This window comes from Rhinoraja longicauda, chromosome 1 (genome assembly GCF_053455715.1).
Source record: "Rhinoraja longicauda isolate Sanriku21f chromosome 1, sRhiLon1.1, whole genome shotgun sequence".
Classification (NCBI taxonomy): domain Eukaryota; kingdom Metazoa; phylum Chordata; class Chondrichthyes; order Rajiformes; family Arhynchobatidae; genus Rhinoraja; species Rhinoraja longicauda.
The window spans coordinates 82,186,120-82,194,241 of record NC_135953.1 but is presented as its reverse complement, the minus strand read 5'-3'; the positions used below and the strand labels follow the sequence as shown (position 1 = coordinate 82,194,241).

The window sequence follows — 8,122 nt, the reverse complement described above, 5'->3', positions numbered from 1 at the left end:
CTCTCTCGCGTGCCCATTAACTTCCCCCTGATTAGTTTAGTTTAGAGATACAGCGCGGAAACAGGCCCCTTAGCCCAGCGAGTCCGCACCGACCAGCGATCCCCGCACATTAATATTATCCTACACACACTAGGGACAATTTACACATACACCAAGCCAATTAACCTACAAACCTGTACGTCTTTGAATTGTGGGAGGAAACCGAAGATCTCGGAGAAAACCCACGCGGTCACGGGGCGAACTTACAAACTCCATACAGACAGCCACCATAGTTGGGATCGAACCCGGGTCTCTGGCACTGCAAATGCTGTAAGGCAGCAACTCTACTGCTGTGCCACCGTGGCCGCTCAATAATTTTTTTAGCGAACGCAGTACCCCACTACCACAAATCCTGCAGTTGTGTACCCCACATTTGGGGACATCGCAGGCATCAGCAAACCCGAAGTGCAATGGGATAGCCTCGTCCAGGGAGAACTGCCTTTTTGATCACGGTCTCTCCCCTTCTCCAGTCAACAACTGCCAGGCCATTTATAGCAGCGAATTAATCTACCAGTATATCTCTGGTATATGGGAGGAAACCAGAGCACCCAGAGGAAACTCACCCCCATCATGGTGAGAAGCTGCAAAATTCAAACTGATAGCACTCGATCAAGATTAAGGTGTCACCGTACCACCCAAATTGCACGTTATTTTGTCTATGTTTATATTAATGTTATTATGTTTATGTTAACTAAGATGACAATAGATAATTGATAGCTTTTGTGATAATTATTTTCCTTTGCCTTCTGAGTTTACTCTATTTGGATCAATAAACTGTATTGTAACTTTTTGATTACTACTCATGAAGGCAAAATAAAGACGAGTTCCAAAGCAAACCATTGTAATAATCTGTCAGGAGTGACTCAGGAAATAAAATCATATGCTTACTACAGAGACCTTCAAATGGTTTTTAAGATTCTATTCATAGGAACACAAATAGTGACCTGGATTCATAATCAAATTTACTATTGTGAGTCCAGCAATTCAAGAAAAGCAATTGCCAGCAGTGCCAAATCTAATTTTTCAATCTCCTTTTGTTATAATCCTATTTATGCGAAGAGACTTTACCCAAGGGATTAATTGTGGAAAACTTCAATATATATCAGGAACTTGCAATATATCATTCATTAAGGACAACCTTAGAAACTTTCCTCTTACTTGCAGATACTTAATATGTGCCATGCTTCGTGCAATCCAGTCCCTAAAGAATTATTCCTTTCTGTGCTGGGAAGAGATGGGGAGTCAACACTCAAAAGGTTTAGAAGTTTAAAGTTTATTATTCTGAGTTTCGAGACACACCATGGATACAGCCACTTCGGCCCACCAAGTCACACTGACCATCGATCACCCATACATTAGTTCCATCCTATGCACTAGGGGCAATTTACAGGAGCCAAATAACCTCCAAACCTGCATGTCTTTGAGATGCGGGAGGAAACATGAGCATTTGGAAAATGCATGTAGTCACAAGGAGAATGTGCAAACTCTGCACAAACAGCACCCATAGTCAGGATCGAACCCAGTTCTCTGGCGCTCTGAGAAGCCAACTCTGCTGTTGCGCCACTGTGACGCCCTTACTTGGGAGGAGTAAAATTACTTCAGATACTCCAGTGGTCTGCACATATTTTAAAAGTATATTTTATGACTAAGGTGGCAAAAGAGACAGGGAGACAGGAAAACTCTGTTCCAAGAGGTAAAGGTAGGTTATTACCACATATTGGCTCTCCAAAAAACCTATCACAGATCCAGTTACAGTCAGCATTTTTTTGGAAACTTAGAAACATAGAAAATAGGTGCAGGAATAGGTCATTCGGGCCTTCGAGCCAGCACCATCATTCAATATGGCTTCATGTGGACATCCCGGAGTCTAGTGCGAGTGTGGACGGCTTTCTGACTGTTCGGGTGGACAGGGACTGCAGATAGAGTGATAGCGGTCGGTACAACTCTGGTCAAGTCACAGTGAAGGAGCGTGTGTGTGTGTCCTGGACATTGAACTGTTGGCTGTGGTTCTCCGCTTATGCGGTGTGCCCTGGGGATTCTCACACACCGTTGAGGTCGCTGATTAAGTCTATGTTTAATTTTTTATATGGTTATGTATCTTGTTGCTTTTTTGTATGACTGTTGGCAAATCAAATTCCTGGTATGATGACATACTTGACTAATAAATTAATTACAATATGATCATGGCTGATCATCCAAAATCAGTACCCCGTTCCTGCTTTCTCCCCATGTCATAAGGTTATATGGTCATAAGGAATAGGAGCAGAATTAGGCCATTCAGCCCATCAAGCCTCCTCTGCCACTCAATCATGGCTGATCTATCTCTCCCTCCTAACCCCATTCTCCTGCCTTCTCCCCATAACCTCTGACACCGGTAAGCAACAACGAACACAACATGCCTTCTTACCGCGTCACTAACTAATAAGACAACCCAATACGCTTAATAGGAGCATACTCAGATGTACACCAACACAGTCCTGAAAAGTACAGAGAGGTTATTCAGCTACAAATGTTTACAGCAGACAGCTACAAACTCAACAACTTTGCCAACCAAACAGAATGACAATTGAACCCCCATAGCCAACTATTTCCAAATGGATTTATTCACAAAATGCTGGAGTAACTCAGCAGGTCAGGCAGCATCTCGGGAGAGAAGGAATGGGTGACGTTTCGGGTCGAGACCCTTCTTCAGACTGATGTCAGGGGGGCGGGACAAAGGAAGGATATAGGTGGAGACAGGAAGATAGAGGGAGATCTGGGAAGGAGATGGGGAAGGGAGGGTCAGAGGAGCTATCTAAAGTTTGAGAAGTCGACATTCATACCACCGGGCTGCAAACTGCCCAGGCGAAATATGAGGTGCTGCTCCTCCAATTTCCGGCAGGCCTCACTATGGCACTGGAGGAGGCCCATGACAGAAAGGTCAGACTGGGAATGGGAGGGGGAGTTAAAGTGCTCGGCCACCGGGAGATCAGTTTTGTTAATGCGGACCGAGCGCAGGTGTTCAGCGAAGCGATCACTGAGCCTGCGCTTGGTTTCGCCGATGTAGATAAGTTGACATCTAGAGCAGCGGATGCAATAGATGAGGTTGGAGGAGGTGCAGGTGAACCTTTGTCTCACCTGGAAAGATTGTTTGGGTCCTTGGATGGAGTTGAGGGGGGAGGTAAAGGGACAGGTGTTGCATCTCGTGCGGTTGCAGGAGAAAGTGCCCGGGGTTGGGGTGGTTTGGGTAGGAAGGGACGAGTGGACCAGTGAGACCCGCCGGAAATTGGAGGAGCAGCACCTCATATTTCGCCTGGGCAGTTTGCAGCCCGGTGGTATGAACGTTGACTTCTCCAACTTTAGATAGCTCCTCTGTCCCTCCAGCAGAGTGGCACAGCCAGTGGGGTTGCTCCCTCAGATCTCCAGCAACCCGCATCAAATCCTGATCTCCAGTGCTGACTGTGTGTTGTTTGCATATTCTCCCTATGGAAGTTAGGACATGGGGAAGTACAAAGAGATCTGGATGTCCTTGTTCATCAGTCACTTAAAGTTAGCATGCAGGTACAGCAGGCAGTGAAGAAAGCTAATGGCATGTTGGCCTTTATGACAAGAGGAGTTGAGTACAGGAGCAAAGAAGTCCTTCTACAGTTGTACAGAGCCTTAGTGAGACCGCACCTGGAGTACTGTGTCCAGGGACATTCTTGCTATTGAGGAAGTGCAGCGAAGGTTCACTAGGTTAATTCCTGGAATGGCAGGACTGTCGTATGTTGAAAGACTGGAGCAACTAGGCTTGTATACACTGGAATTTAGAAGGATGAGAGGGGATCTTATTGAAACATATAAGATTATTAAGGGACTGGACACATTAGAGGCAGGAAACATGTTCCCAATGTTGGGAGAGTCCAGAACCGAGAGCCACAGTTTAAGAATAAGGGGTAGGCCATTTTGAACGGAGGTGAGGAAAAGCTTTTTCAGTCAGAGTTGTAAATCTGGGGAATTCTCTGCCTCAGAAGGCAGTGGAGGCCAATTCTCCGGATGCTTTCAAGAGAGAGCTAGATAGAGCTCTTAATGATAGCAGAGTCAGGGGGTATGGGGAGAAGGCAGGAACGGGGTACTGATTGTGAATGATCAGCCATGATCACATTGAACGGCGGTGCTAGCTTGAAGGGCCGAATGGCCTACTCCTGCACCTATGGTCTATTATCTATTGTCTATTGTCTATTATGACTGTGACTTTCCTTCACATGCTCCAATTTCCCCCTAACACACTGGCTGGTGGGATAATTAACTACTGTAGATTGCCCCTTGCTGATAGTTGAGAGGTAGAGAATGGGATGAAGATGCCAATGGGAATAAAATGAGAATAAAATAGGTTATGATTGAATTTGGGTGGCACAGTGGTGCAGCAGTAAAGTCACTGACTTACATTAGCAGAGACCCAGGTTCGATCCTGACTATGGGTGCTGTATGTGAGCAGTTTGTACATTCTCCCTGTGACCGTGTGGGTTTTGTCTGGGTTTCTCTGCTCTGATTTCCTCCCACACTATAAAGACGTACAGGTTTGTAGGTTAATTGGCTTCTGTATTTCTTGATTAATACAGGTGTTAAAATTTATGGGGAGAAGGTAGGAGAATGGGGTTAGGAGGGAGAGATAGATCAGCCATGATTGAATGGCGGAATAGACTTGATGGGATGAATGGCCTAATTCTAGTCCTATACCTTATGCCCTTATGACCTTATGACCTGTAAATTGTAAATTGACCCCAAAGTGCAGAATAGTGCTGAGTATGGGGGTGATCGCTGTTTGGTGTGGACTTGGTGGGCCAGTCTTTCATACTGTATCTCTAAAATGTAGTCTAAAGAATTAACGAAAGAATGGCTGGTTAATGACTGGCACAGGCTAGGTGGGCCGAAGGGCCTCTTTCTATGCTCCATCTTTCTATAACTGTTGATTGTTTCTGAGGTGAAAATAAAATGGAAAAATCAAGGTACAAATCGTTGTATTAATTTGAGGTAACTTAAAGCATAATAACCAAGCCAACACTTCTTTGTGAAGATGGGCCAAGGTGGTTGAGCCAGCTGCTGCCTGTTCTGTGTGGGCACTGTGTTACTGGCACATCGTGCAGCTGCTCTGATTATAGTATAATCTGATCACTTCAAGTTAATCATTTTCAGGATTGTAACGAGCCAAGTGTACATGGGGTGCACATATTCTCTTCTCCTATGCATTTCCAATCCTGAGACGTCAGGATCTGCCAGTCTGCGTCACTTAAGCCTGATGCACAACTGAGCAATCAACAGTATGCACCACATGTCTGGTTCCACAGACTTCTTTTTCATATTCTGCCAAATTTTACAATATGTTCCAAAATTGTTCATTTTCCATCTGAACCTGTGCTCTGATGTTTCACTGAAAACAGTATTCCCAGCAACGGCTGGCAAGTTCAGTGAATTGAATTGAATTGAATTGAATACATTTTATTAGCCAAGTATGTGAACATACCAGGAATTTGCCTTGGTGCTTTGCTCGCAAGGATAACAACATGATATACAGCAGACAATTTAAAATAAAACATTCTAATTTAAACATGTGAAGAATAACATAAAATATCAGAGCAAAAGGAGGCTACAGACTTTTGGCTGTTGAGTAGAGCTACTGCTCATGGAAAAAAGCTGTTTTTATGTCTGGCTGTGGCGGCTTTGACAATCCGGGATCACCTCCCAGAGGGAAGTACTTCAGAGTTTGTGGCCAGGGTGAGAGGGGTCAGGGATGATCTTACCCGCACGCTTCCTGGCCCTTGCAGTGTACAGTTCGTCAGTGGTGTGTCCAGGACACAAGCAACACCACCAACAATTCACGTGAACATTCCACCATCAAACCACATGAAAAATAATTATTTGGCATGAATTTGTTGTCATGTTCACAAGGATTCATTGTAGAACTTCGCAATCTGAGGAAAGTTTAGCAAGGAACGAGCAGGGAAATGAAAGACAGTCCAGTAAATGTATTCCTGTCATTGATATATAAGAAAATAACTGCAGATGCTGGTACAAATCGATTTATTCACAAAATGCTGGAGTAACTCAGCAGGTCAGGCAGCATCTCGGGAGAGAAGGAATGGGTGACGTTTCGGGTCGAGACTGAAGAAGGATCTCGACCCGAAACGTCACCCATTCCTTCTCTCCCGAGATGCTGCCTGACCTGCTGAGTTACTCCAGCATTTTGTGAATAATTCCTGTCATTGGTGATGGAGTGATCCTATAGCAGTCAAGCTGTAAAGCCCCAATCTGCAGATGAAGTACATTGATTTTTTTTTAGAGAGGAAAAGTGGCAATTGAATTGAATCTCTTTCATCTTCATTTGCAGTTATCCCACTGAGATTTAACTGATCAAGGTAGAATGAAATTCTGTTTTTGCCTCACCTTTTCTCCTATGTGAACAACATGAGTAATATTTGGACAATTCAACTTAATATTAGTCCCCCCTGTCCAATCTGTCTGAAGTCTTCACTCCTTCTCTGATACCCTTTTGACACACAGTAATTGAGTCATACAGCACAGAAACAGGCCCTTCGGCCCAAGTCGTTCATGCTGACCAAGATGCATCATCTAAGCAAGTCCCATTTGCACACATTTGTTCCATATCTCTCTAAAACCTTTCCTATCCATGTACCTGTCCATGTGTCTTTTAAATGTAGCTATTGTATCTGCCTCAATCAACTCCTCCAATTACCGCCCTCTGAGTGAAAAAGTAGCCCCTCTGTTTCCTATTAAATCTTTTCACTCTCACCTTAAACCAATGTCCTCTGGTTCTTGATTCACCTACTCTGGGTAAAAGACACTATGGATTTACTCTATCTATTCCCCTTATGATCTTGTACACCTCTATAAGATCACCCCTCAACCTCCTGCACTCCAAGGAATAAAGTCCTAGCCTGCTCAACCTCTCCCTATAGCTCAGACACTCCACTCCTCATAACATCCTTGCAAATCGTCTCTTCACTCTTTTCAGCTTCATGACATTCTTCCTACAGCAAGGTGACCAAAACAGAACACAATATTCTAAATGCGGCCTCACCAACATAAATTTCTAACTTCTATACTCAGTACCGTGATTGATGAAGGCCAATGTACCAAAACTCTTCTTTACCACCCTTTCTCGCTGCAATGCCATTTTCAAGGAAATGTGCCCCTGTACTCCTAGATCCTTCTGCTCTACAGAGCCTTACCTGCCCTGTCTCCTTTTACACCTCTAGCATTTGTCACTTACTCCAGCCATCTGCCCTTCATACTCCCCACACCTGTTTCCACCTATCACAATGGCCAGTGACATTTATATGGAATTCATTGCCACAAATGGCTGTGGTGGCCAAGCCAATGGATATTTTAAAGGCAAAGATAGATAGATTCTTGATTAGTATGGGTGTCAGGGGTTATGGGGAGAAGGCAGGTGAATGCGGTTAGGAGGGAGAGATAGATCAGCCATGATTAAATAGTGGAGTAGACTTGATGAGTCGCATGGCCTAATTCTGCTCCTATTCCTTATGAACTTATGAACATTTTATGTTTACAGTAAATAGATGACAAGTTGATTATATAGTATTATTCAGAATTGAGAGGTGTGATTTCCTCTGTATTTAATTTGAAAAACAACATAGCCATAAATTGGTAGGGTGCTTTTCCCATTTCTTGAAAGGACATGGCATGTTGGCCTTCATAACAAGAGGAATTGAGTACAGGAGCAAAGAGGTCCTTCTGCAGTTGTAAAGGGCCCCGGTGAGACCACTCCTGGAGTACTGTGTGCAGTTTTGGTCTCCAAATTTGAGGAAGGGCATTCTTGCTATTGAGGGAGTGCAGCATTGGTTCACAAGGTTAATTCCTGGGATGGCAGGACTGTCATATGTTGAGAGAATGGAGTGACTGGGCTTGTACACACTGGAATTTAGAAAGATAAGAGGGGATCTTATTGAAACAAATAAGATTATTAAGGGATTGGACACACTAGAGGCAGGAAACGTGTTCCCAGTTTTGGGGGACTCCAGAACAAGGGGCCACAGTTTAAGAATAAGGGGTAGGCCACACATGTGGCAGCGCCTAACGGCAG

At 44.2% G+C, this 8,122-nt stretch overlaps 1 non-coding gene across 1 annotated transcript; it reads right to left on the bottom strand.

The window, feature by feature from the left end:
- Positions 1-359: 359 nt before the first annotated feature.
- Positions 360-516, bottom strand: LOC144601184 (U1 spliceosomal RNA). The gene has a single exon (XR_013548263.1). It is a non-coding gene; the product is annotated as a U1 spliceosomal RNA (small nuclear RNA).
- Between the last annotated feature and the right edge of the window lie 7,606 nt (positions 517-8,122).